The sequence below is a fragment of the Orycteropus afer genome, unplaced genomic scaffold (genome assembly GCF_000298275.1).
Source record: "Orycteropus afer afer isolate SDZICR_OR568_19922 unplaced genomic scaffold, OryAfe1.0 scaffold00337, whole genome shotgun sequence".
In the NCBI taxonomy this organism is placed as follows: Eukaryota; Metazoa; Chordata; class Mammalia; order Tubulidentata; family Orycteropodidae; genus Orycteropus; species Orycteropus afer.
The window spans coordinates 106,101-119,094 of record NW_006921924.1 but is presented as its reverse complement, the minus strand read 5'-3'; positions in this window follow the sequence as shown (position 1 = coordinate 119,094).

Genomic DNA, 12,994 nt, shown 5'->3' with positions numbered 1-12,994 from the left:
TCCTTGGGTTTCCGAGGCAGTATCACTATGGAAGTAGATTGCCCAACCTTCCTTCTGAGGAGTGGCTGGTGGGTTTGAACTGCCAGCCTCCTGGTTAGCAGTCAAGTGCTTTAGGCACTACACTACCAGATTAGTAATTAATGTAGACTCTATAGACTCTATCAACCTTAGTGTTGACCTTAAGTGTTTACATAAACATTAACATCCTGCCGTCATTTATGACATCAAGAACTAAAAAAAAAAAAAATAAAATAACAGCATTCAAGATGACATTTGGGAATGGCTCTTGAGAAGTGCAGAGCTCTGGCTGGAGGTTCAAACCCCCCAGCCACTCCTTGGAAGGAAGGTTGGGAAATCTACTTCCATAGTAATACCGCCTCGGAAACCCAAGGAGGGGTCGCTATGAATTGGGTCTGACTCCACAGCACATAACAACAACAACAACAACTTGAGAAGTGGGCAAAGATAGTGTCATCATCCTCCTAACTCATTTGTTTTTGCCCAACTCTGCCCCTCACCCTTCCCATGCTTTGGCTCAAGGAAGAAATTGATCTGATAAGTGAAAGCTTAAGGATTTGTGAAGTTGTAGGAGCTCTCATGGGACTGTGGTTAAAGCTTTGGACTGCTAAACAAAAGGTTGGTGGGAGAAAGGGAGTCTGCTTCCATTAAGATTTAGAGCCTTGGAGACCCAATGGGTGTCCAAAGGGTTGCTATGAGTTGGAATCAACTCAGTCAGTGGCCATGAGGTTTGGACTGTTTGTATTCCAAGAGGGAAAATGGTTAACCCAGAGAAATTAATAATAATGGTGGCATTTCAGACATGAAAGGAGAAGATAGGGAAAGAGATTCCCTCATATCAGTTTGTATAGGCAACAGCCTACCTGTGAGGTGAACGGTAAGAGCACTCAGTGTTACACAGGTAAAAAACAAAACCTACCTTTTTCATCTCTGAACAACCCTGAACAAATCATCCACAAACTTAGGAACAGAGCAACCTAGATCTGACAGTAAAAGCGTACCATGCATTCTTCTTTTCTTTCTCTGTTTTGTTCTGTGTTGCTAAAATAGCACACCTGTCAAAGCAGCCAGGTTCGATGGGGTTCAGCACAACGAAGATGGTATAAAAAACGAACAGATAAATTATAAGGTAATAGTACAACTCTCACATCCAGCACCTCATTGTCATCTCACAAGCACACTGACAGCTGAGGCAGCCCACTACTGCAGTATTGATGAAAAATACTGACATCTTCACTCTTGTGCTACACCAGGGACTAAACCTGACTTTAGCAAATGCAGAACTTCACACTGAGCTTGAAGTGCAGAGAAGAGGGGGATTGAAATGGTTCTCTTCCTCCTTCCTCCCCATATTCACAAGAAAGGAGAGGCAGGGAATGAGAGAGAAGAGCAATGGAGACTCCAAATGAAAAAGAATTGGGAAGATTTCTGCCCTCTTGGAAGCAAAACTCTCTGAATACTTGTTTATTGTCTGTCTCTCCCACTAGACTGCAAGGCTCAGGCAGCAGGACTCTGTGTGCTTTGTTCACCACCATATCCCCAGTAGCTGGCACATGTCATTGCTATTGTTAGTTACCATCAAGTCAATAATATATATATTCAATGAGTGAAATTTATGCTCTCACGAAAATAAAAGAAAAACAATTGCTGAAATGCTATTTTACACACATACAAACACACACCAACGCAAACCCATTGCCATTGAGTCTCATAGAGTCTGATTCATAGTGACCCTACAGAACAGAGTAGAATGGTCCCATCGGGTTTCCAAGGCTGCTTTATGGAAGCAGACTGCCACATCTTTCTCCCTCAGAGCCACTAGTGTGTTCCAACCACTGACCTTTTGCATAGCAGCTGACTGCTTAACCACTGCAACACCAGGGCTTGCAAAACACACACACACACAAATTTAGTTCTACATGTCTCCTGCCCACCTTTGAAATGGCAAGATGTATTGAAACAAGCATTAATCCAGTAATTATGACAGTCTAGTTATACTCCTTGTCTTGCCACTAAATCACTTCCTCTCTCTGAGGCTCATTTTTCACATCTGTAAAATGGAGTTGAACCAGATGACCCCTAAGGTCATTTCCAGCTTTTACATTCTGTGCTTTAAATGAAAGCCAAGCTCGTGCTTTAGAGAGAAACAGAGGGAAGGTGAGCTCATTTGTGTGCAAGAAGCAAGAGCTTTTTCCTCAAATCTCATCCAATAGGGGAGAGATTTTTGCTCTTATTGTCTTAAAATAAACTGAGAAATAAAAACCATGAGATGGAGGAAGAGGCCCTCACAGTTTAAAGAAAACTACAACCTTTTAGAACATAGATGCCACTTAAATAAAATATAAAAGCCTTGAAGTTAGAAAAACTGTCAGCCAAGGTTGAAAGTGTATTCTTATCCAAACTTTTCATCTCCTGAGATCTCTGAAAAGTGACAGGATTTTGCATGTGGATGCCCTGTCTGAGGTGCTAATAGTCTTCATTTCAAATGCCCTAGGCTATTCTCAAACCCAGGTAGATTAAAGGGATGATGCCAAGGGCAGTCAATTATATAGAGTGGATCTGACATTTCAAAAAATCTTTTTCTCTAACCTTTCAAAACTAACTTTGTTCTTCAACTATCTCATCTATAGGTGTGAATTCTCCTGTGACAGTGTTATGATGTTGTCACTTGTGGTGAGTTTACACATTCTCTCAGCACTCACTAAGATTCACTTCCTTTACAAAAATGAGAAAAGAAAAAATTAAACTGTCTTTCAGGAAAAAAATGCATCTCTTTTTGATAATATTTGTGTTGATGTATGAGGCTAATTTTTAAAAAGTCATATTGTAAGTGAAAAGCCAGAGATAGAGTTCTTATGTGTGTTGATTTAAGCCTGTTTTAAATGCATTTATTCTTTCGAGAGACATTTATGAGCATCTACTGTGTGCGAGACACTGTAGTAGGTACTTCAGTTAGAGAAAAGAAAAGCATGGTGCCCAGCCACAAGTAGTTCAATCTAGTGAGGAAGAAAAACGAGGAAACAGACCTTACAATTCACTTAAGGGTTGTAAAAACGGAAAGGATAGCATTGTGGGAGCACAGTAGTGGGAAATCTAACTCTACTTACATTCTAAAGCTGCATAATCTATTACATAAACCAAATTCTTTATATTTCTATCTGCTGTGTACAATTCCTTTTAATTGTACTCATTTTACCTTTTCCATATGTCAAAAGACACTCTCTAATTCTAGCTGAAATTCTACCAGCTCCTGAGGTTTTATTGTTGGAATAGTAGCTATCTTAGGCTGGGTTCTCTAGAGTAGCAAAACCAATGAACTATATATACATATATGAAACCTCTCTCTATATATGAACCCTATACACACACACACACACACACACATATGAAACCCTGTGTGTATACATATATATATATACACACACACACACATGCACACAGTGTATATATATACACACACATATACAGTATATGTGTGTATACATACACACATATACAGTATATATATATATATATATAGAGAGAGAGAGAGAGAGAGAGATTTATTTCAAGAAAATGGCTCACACAGTTTTGGAGGATGGCAAGTCTCAAATCCATGGGTCAGGCCTCAGGCTGGAGGTTTCTCCTAACTCACATGGTTGCAGGATATGACAAACCCAAAATCAGCAGGTCAGATGGCAGGCTGCTGGCTCATGAGGATGTGGGAGCTGGCGAATCCCAAAATCTGCAGGACAGGCAGCAGACTGCTGGCTCACATTCCAGGATCCAGAAGTTAGACGATGATGAGTCAGAGGCAGATTGACAGAGGGAGAGAGAAAGCACTTTGCCAGAACATACATATATAATGGATGCAGGTCACACCCCCAAGGAAACTCCCTTTACATCAGATCACAAAATGGAGAATAATTATGTAATGCTGAGAATCATGGCCTAGCCAAATTGACACATAACATTAACCATCAGAATCTACCCCTTGTCAACTTGACACTTGAATACATCTCCTTAAACCATGCATAATCTCTAAATAAAGAAAATTATAAAGTCATTCTTGCACCTAACATTATGCAAGTAACATGTATACAAGTGAAAATGCACTAGCCCCATTTACATCTTATATTTTATAAGTAGTGAGATAAGTGAGAGAAGAAAAAAATTGTTATATATATATGCATATGCAGGAACTCTGGTGGCACAGTGGTTAAAGCATTCAGCCTCTAACCAAAAGGTCTGTGGTCCAAACTGACCAGCTGTTCTATGGGAGAAAGGTGAAGTGGTCTACTTCTGTAAAGATTTACAGCCTTGGAAACCCTATGAAGCGGTTCTACTCTGTCCTATAGGGTTACTGTGGGTCAGAATCAGATCAATGGCAGTGGCTTTTGTTTGGGATATATGTATATGCATACACACAAGGAAGAAAACCTCATAACAATTACAGTTCTCATTTCCGCAATAGGTCACATGGTTGTAACTGATATTTAGAACTATTTTCTTCCACAACCCATTCCACATTCCCTTTGCCCTCAGAAAGCACTTCAGCTGGTCATGGTTCTTTGCCTGGTAGGATGACCCAAACCTTCAGCCCTGAAGAGTCTGGACCATTAGTCATCATATAGGAATTGGGTTGCTATAGTTTTCCATTGACTTTAATCACAGGGCATGGTACTCCTAAGGGATCTCGTGTATTCCAGATAAACTCTTCTTTAACTCCATTATGTAATATCAATCCGATCTCTCCTTGGCAATAAGGATCAATCACACCAGCCAATATAGTAACTCCCCTCTTTGCCTGTTGATCAAGAGGCATGAGGTCAAAGTGGCTGAGTGGCACTCTTAACTTCAATGGAATCGGTTTTGTGTTTCCAGGTGGGAATATTCTTCCCTTTGGAACTAAGACCTCTAGACCAACAGAGCATAGGGTCACAGGGACAGGAAGCAAAAATTTTGTGAGTAGGTCACTTGGGGTAATAGTGAGTGGTGCAACTCCCATTTCCACTGCTTAATTCTGAACCTATGAATCCTGGCCATGGGAAAGACAGCATCATATGCTGGATTCTGGTTTAGACCACATATAGCCTCTTGAAGAACATTGCCCAACCCTGAAATGCATTGCAATCTTGCTGATATCTTAGTTGTGTCTTTAGAAGGTCATTCCATCATTATATTAAGCTAGCTGCTTCAGGACAATGGGGAACTTGGTTACATCAGTGCATTCCACAAGCATGGGACTATTGCCACACTTCATTTGCTGTGAAGTGAGTCCTTTGATCCAAAGCAATGCTGTGTGGGATACCATGACAGTGGATAAGGCATTCTGTAAGTCCAGGGATGGAAGTTTCGGCAGAAGCATTGCATGCGGAGAAGGTAAAGTCATGTCTAGAGTAAGTGTCTATCCCAGTAAGAACAAAAGGTTGCCCTTTCCATGATGGAATTAGTCCAATGTAATCTATCTGTCATGAGGTTAGTGGCTGACAGCCTTGAGGAATGGTGCCAGATCAGGGACTGCGTGTTGTCTCTGCTGCTGGCAGATTGGGCACTCTCAGCAGTGGCCATAGCCAATTCAGCCTTTGTGAGTGGAAGTCCATGTTGCTGATCCCATGGCTAACTTCAATGTCTGCCACTATGGCCACTTTGTTTATGAACCCATTGGGCAAAGACAGGAGTGTCTGGGGAAAGAGGATGACTAGTTTCCACAGAACACAGCATCCTATCCACTTGATTGTTAAAGTCCTCCTCTGCTGAAGCATTCACATGAGAAAGAAATATCTTTGCTTCTCTTTCCCATCAAGAGATTTCTATCCATAAACTTTTTGCCCATACCTCCTTGTTACCAACTTTTCAATCATGATCCTTCCAAGTCCCTGACCATCCTCCAGTCAGGCCATTGGCCACAACCCATGAATCAGTACACAATTGCACATATGGCCATTTCTCCTTCCAAGAAAAATGAGCAACCAGGTGCACTGCTCAAAGTTCTGCCCATTGAGAAGATTCCCCTTCACCGGTGTCCTTAATTCCTCCTACTATCCACTTTTGAGTGGTGCCTGCATATTGCACAGAACCATCTGTAAAACCAGGTGTGAGTTTTCTCTTCCTTTGTCAATTGATCTTAAGGAACTCCCCATGAGGCCATAGATGCAGACTGGGAGAGGAAGGTAATGTGACAAGAGTGGAAACCATGGGCATTTGGGCCACTTCCTTATGTAACTTACGTGTGCCTTCAGGTCCAGTTCAAGCCTGTGTATACCATTTCCATTTAATGATAGAATGGTGCTGTACACATCCAATTTATGACTCAGTGAGTCAGACCACTTCAAGTTCATGATAGGCAGCTCAGGCCACTTGGTGTCTTAGTGGCCCATAGTTAAACATTCAGTCTCTACTAAGGCCCAGTGACAAGCCAAAAGCTGTTTCTCAAAAGGAGAGTGGTTATCTTCCCAGGATGGCAGGGCTTTGCTCCAAAATCCTAAGGCTGTGTGCTGTGATTCACCAATAAAGGCCTGCCAAAGAATCCAAACAGTATCTCTATCTGCCACTGGTATTTCAAGCACCTTTGGATTAGCCAGATCGTATGGCCCATGTGGCAGAGAGGCTCTCATGGCAGCCTGAATCTGTTGTACAGCCTTCCCTTATTCTGGGCCCCACTCAAAACTAGCAGATTTTCAAGTCACTTAACAAATAGGCTAGAATAGCACACCCAAATTACATATGCTTCCTCCAAAAAGAAGCATTGTATCTCCTCTTTAGTTGTAGGATGGGCCAGATGCAACAACTTATTCTTCACTTTAGAAAGAATATCTCAACATATCCCACACCACTGGACCACTAGAAATTTCTCTGGGGTGGAAGATGCTTGAATTTTTATCGGGTTAAATTTCCCACTCTCTATCAGAAGATTAAGCCTCAACATAAAGAAAACAAAAATCCTCACAACGGGACCAGTAAGCAACATCATGATAAATGGAGAAAAGGTTAAAGTTGTTAGGGATTTCATTTTACTTGGATCCACAATCAGTACCCATGAGAGCAATAGTCAGGAAGTCAGACGTCATATTTCACTGGGAAATCTGCTGCAAAAGACCTCTTTAAAGTTTTAAAAAGCGAAGACATCACTTTGAAGATAAAGGTGTGCCTGACCCAAGCCATGGTATTTTCAATTGCCTCATGTGCATGTGAAAGTTGGACAGTGAATAAGGAAGACCAAAGAAGAGTTTATGCCTTTGAATTGTGGTGTTTTCAAAGAATACTGGAAACACTATGGACTGCCAGAAGAATGAACAAATCTGTCCTGGAAGAAGTGAAGGCAGAATGTTCCTTGGAAGTGAGAACGGACAGACTTAATCTTACTTACTTTGGTCCTGTTGTCAGAAGGGACCATTCCCTGGAGAAGGATGTCATGCTTGGTAAAGTGGAGGGTCAACGAAAAAGGGGAAGGCCCTCAATGAGATGGATTGACACAGTGGCTGCAACGACGGGCTCAGGTACAGCAAGGATTACGAGGATGGCACCTGACTGGGCAATGTTTCATTCTGTTGTATGTAGGGTCACTATGAGTCAGCACCTACTCGACAGCACCTAGCAACAACAACAACAACAGTTTGGGTCATGTTGTCAGAAGGGACAATTCCCTTTAGAAGGATATCATGCTTGGTAAAGTACAAGGTCAGTGAAGAAGGGGAAGACCCTCATCAAGATGGATTGACATAGTGGCTGCAATGATGGATTCAAGCATGGCAACGATCGTGAAGATGGCACAGAAGCAGGCAGTGTTTTGTTGTGCTGCACATAATGTCCTTATGAGACAGAGCTGACTGGACAGCACCTAACAACAACATAACAACAATCAAAAGAGACCAGTCCCTGGAGAAGGATTTTATGCTTGGTAAAGTAGAAGGTCATCAAAAAAGGGTAAGACTCTCAACTAGATGTATTGACCCAGTGGTTGCCACAAGAATGCAACCTTGAGGATGGCACAAGACTGGGCAGTCTTTCGTTCTGTTGTACACAGTGTCACAATGAGTTGGAACCAACTTAATGGCACCTAACAACAACAACACAAATGTCTTACTAATGAGTCTAGAGTCATTGATACTTCCTCCTTATTAGGTCCAATCAGCATAATGTCATTCAATCTAATGGACCATTGTGACATCTTATGGAAGGGAAAATGATCAAGGTCCCTGCAGACTAAATTCTGACATAAGGCTAGAGAGCTGATATACTGCTGAGGTAGGACAGAGAAGGTGTATTGCTGGCCTTGCCAGCTGAAGGCAAACTGCTTCTGGTCATCCTTCAAAACAGGTATGGATAAAAAGCCATTAGCAAGCTCAATAGCTGCATATCAGGTACCAAGAGATGTGTTAATTTGCTCAAGCAATGAAACCATATCTGGTACAGTAGCTGCAATTGGAGTTACCACCTGGTTAAGTGTTCGATAATCCACTGATATTCTCCATGATCCATCTGTTTTTTGCACAGGCCAAATAGGCAAGTTGAATGGGGATATGGTGGGAATTACCACCCCTGCATCCTTCAAGTTCTTGATGGTGGTATTAATCTCTACAATTCCTCCAGGAATCTGATATTGCTTTTGGTTTACTATTTCCCTAGATAGAGGCAGTTCACATGGCTTCCACTTGGCTTTTCCAATCATTCAGAGATCCAATGTGGGAGTTCTGCCAGTTGCTGGATATGTCTATTCCAATTATGCATTCTGGATCTGGGGAAATCACTACAGGATGAGTTCAGGGGCCCACTGTGAATGGGCCTGAGCTAAGTCTCCACTAATAACTTGACCTCCATATGGCCTTACTCTGACTGATGGGCCACAGCGATGTTTTGGGTCTCCCGGAATTTGTGTCAGTTCAAATGCAGTGTCCAGTAATTCCCCATAAGTCTGGTTGTTTTCTTTTCCCCGGTGAATAGTCACTCTTGTAAAAAGCCACAGATCCCTTTGGGGAAGACTGAAAGAAAGATTAACACTATAAATTTTTCACAGTGTAGTAAGATCCTTCCTCAAGGTAACCCAGCCTCCCTTTCATTTAAGGGTTGTGGGTCTGTAAACTGGCTCAAGTCTGGGAATTGACAAGGGGTTGTGACTATTCTAGTGATTCAAGTTAAACTGCTGTTCACTTGACCTAGAATTTTTTCACTTGCACAGATCAAGTAAATATTTAGTAGATTTCTTATCTATTTCACTCCTAGGGACACTGTGACTAAGTAGCCAATGCCATAAGTCTACATGAGTCAGACTATTCTGAATACTTATTTGACTCTGCTGTCCATTACCATAATCACACCAACCTTAGCTTTGGTGATTACATGCCACCACTTGGCCTCCACCACCACAGGGTCCAATCAGCCCCATTGTAGTTAAATGTCTTAATTCAGTTATGGCAGTTTCCACTGTCAAATCTGACTTACATAAAAGAGTAATCACAAGTCTTAAAGGTTGCTGGGTCTCCCTTCACAAATTTGTTCCTCACTGTGTGGTAAAAGTTGTCTCCTCTGGGCACTCCATGGGTAGGTCTGTGGGTTCAACCTGATAAATCCACTCTAACATGCCAATTTCCCTAAGCCTTTGGATACTTTCTTCTACAGTATACAAAGGTAGGTCTGGCATTTCAACTTGATTTAGTGTAGGCCACTGCTTAATCCATGCTTCAGTGAACAAATCAAATAAACTATTAGATCCTTTTCTAACCTCTGTAGCTAAAGCATTGAATGAAGAATCTGTGCTTACTGGGCCCATATCAATAATTATAGACTAATCCAACTTTATGTTCCTTACACCATTATCCCACAATCTTAAGAGCCATTCTGACACATATTCCCCAGCTCTATGTTTGTATATATTAGAAAAATCAAGCAGTTCTTTTGGAGTGTAGTATACTTCCTCCTGGGTCACATTTTGTACTTCACCCCTTGGGGCTCGCTGGGACTTAAGTCTAGTTATAGGTCTAGAAGCAAAAATGGTGGTGGGCTGGGTACTGGGGACATGTCTTCCAATGTTTTGTAAGGCATCCACCTCAGGGAACACCCAGTTGACACCCCAGGTGATATCCCAGACAAAGACTCTTCAGGCACAACTGGGTTGATCTAATCAGATGGATGTGGAAGGGATAATGGTTTTACTGGGGAGGGTGACTTCGCCAACAAAGATGGAGTAATCTCTTCAGATGGAAGTAAGAGGGCTAGTTCTGTTGACTGGAGTAATTCAATGGAATTTAGGGACTTAATGACCCTGGTTTCCTGATTATCTGTCCATATGTTCCCATCCCAAGTTTCAGGAACTAATTTCTTTTCAATAAATGCCCTCCCTTTAACATCAGACACCATTTGATGTTGGGAATTCAATTAATGTTGTAATTCAGGATTCTTATGATAAGATTCTGAGTTTGGTTTTCAGCAAGATCAATTCTGTTACTACAAGAAATAAGATTTTCTTTCAGGGCACAAGTAGAAACTTCCGTATCTTGTTTGTGGTGCTTGAGCTGTGACTCTGAAGCTTTGAGTTCATCCCTCTCTTTCACTACTTTGTATAACAAAAGTAGGACCAATCAATTGGCTTCCTTATACTTCTCATTTTGACAAAATTGTAGAAAAGTATAAAGTATGTAATCACCCAGAGTAGTGATTGATTTGATGCAGTGGTAATAATATTTTGTGTATTTTTATTGTCACCTCACAGCATGGATTAGCAGTGCCCTCTTTACTACTGGAGACAGTCATCAGTGCCTTTAAAATTAGCCAGACTTGAGAGCCAATTCAGAAACTCAACCCTACGATTTTCTTCCCCTAGAACTACTCTCGGTACCAAACGTCTTAGGCTGGGTACCCTACAGAAAAAAGTAAAACCAGTGAAGCTTATATATGTATATATATAGAAAAAGATTTATTTCAAGGAAATGGCTCACACTGTTGTGGAGGCTGACAAGTCCCAAATCTGTGGGTCAGGCATCAAGCTGGAGGCTTCTCCTGACTCATGTGGTTGCAGGAGAAGATGAACCCAAAATCAGCAGGTCAGATGGCAGACTGACAGTTCATAACACTACTTGCTGTTGTTGTTATGTGCCATCGAGTCGGACCCAACTCATAGCGACCCCTCCTTGGGTTTCTGAGGCAGTATCACTACGGAAGTAGATTGCCCCATCTTCCTTCCAAGGAATGGCTGGTGGGTTTGATCCGCCAGCCTTCTGGTTAGCAGTCAAGTGCGACTGGGAAATCCAACATCTTCAGGTCAGGTGGCAGGAGGCTGTATCACATCCCAAGAACCAGAGGTCAGATGATGATGAGTTGGATGCAGAATCAAGAAAGAGAGCATTTGCCAGAACATCCATATATATTGGATGCAGGCCACACCCCCAATAAAATTCTCCTTACATCAGATCACAAAATGGAGGATAATTACATAATACTGAGAATCATGGCCTAGCCATGTTGACACATAACATTAACCATCACAGTAGTAATAGCTAATATTTGTTAATTGCTTACTACATTTCAGGCATCCGGCTAAGCCCTTTGCATGTATTATCTCATTTATTAATAGCAAAAATCTCATTTATTATCCCCATTTTACCAACAAAGAAGCCAACATTTGGAGAGGCTAAGTAACCTGCTCAATGTTACACATTGGTCAATGTCAGGCCCAGGATTTGAACACAGGCTGGCTGAGTAGATCCTGTACAAACCCTCTTCTACCTCCCACCATTATTCTGAGTTCACTGGCTTTCTCAGACTCCACTCTCCTATATAGCAACTGTAATTTTGACGTGTAGAATGTTCTTACACTTCCCAACTTTCAACTCTTCCCCTACCTTGGCTCATAGCATGCCTATGTCTATATACCTTCTGAGATCAGAGACACTGCTTTAGCATGTGCTTCCTTGGTTATTATGTCTTGGAAGGGTCTTACAGAGTCAAGACCTGTTCTCTTCATCTTATAGGTCGGGAATCCGGATTATCAGCATCTAAAGTCACAGACCAATGATTAGTTTATTTTTTCAAGTGATGCAGTTATCTTCTATCCTGGATAGGCCTGGATACACAGATAAGTTCTTATTGTGGAATCTTCCTTTGCTTCCTTTTTCTAGATCCAATGAAGACCACCCATTTTTCTTTCCTTGTGAGGATAAATGAGATGATATATGTAATGTGCCTGGAACCTAAGTGATGTTCAAGATGTTGTTGTGTGTTTATCTGTTTTCCTATAAGCTTGTACAACTTCTGGGAAATAGGAATAACGTCTTATTCCTCTTTGCACATCCCGATTCTAGCACAGCCTGGCATCTCGTTAGCTCCCTTTCTTTCCACACTCTCCTTCCCCTTTGTAGGGATAACCTCTGCAGAGTGTGTGACTTCTTATTAGCCTCAAGGAGTATATGATTTCTGACATTGACTTCTTTCACATTCATCGTTTACCAACATCTATCATGTGGTTTGGCCATTTTGGTTTACAGAAATAACTCTTCACATCTCTCACTTTAGCACTTGACAGACAAATAAATCATCATGTAGCTCTTTTGGCTTCTTCAATCCAGTTGCCTTTGTAGGTAGTGACTGAAATTTCTCTCGGCCTCCCTTCACCCTGGGTGGAAACTCAGGGAATGATATCAGTATAACAAAATATCATCACTTCTTTGTAAAGGAGGCTGCAGTTTTCCATCTAAAAATCTGTTCTCTTTCTTGGACACTCAAAAATAAAGTTCCACCACCAGAGCTAAAAGAATAAAGTCCAAGAGACTTTTATTTTATCTATACATTTTTTGCCTGAAACATTTTTAAAGCATTCTCTGATGTTTTGAAACTCGGATGACCACTTTGATCTGTACATCACAAACGCCAAATTTTTGCAAAGGAATGCAGGGAAATGGTCTATAAATGTTTCCCTATGTATCTTTATAAATGTAAATGAAATACTACAGACTAACAAACAAAACAGCCAATGGCAGATTTTTTTTTTAATACATTTTGTACT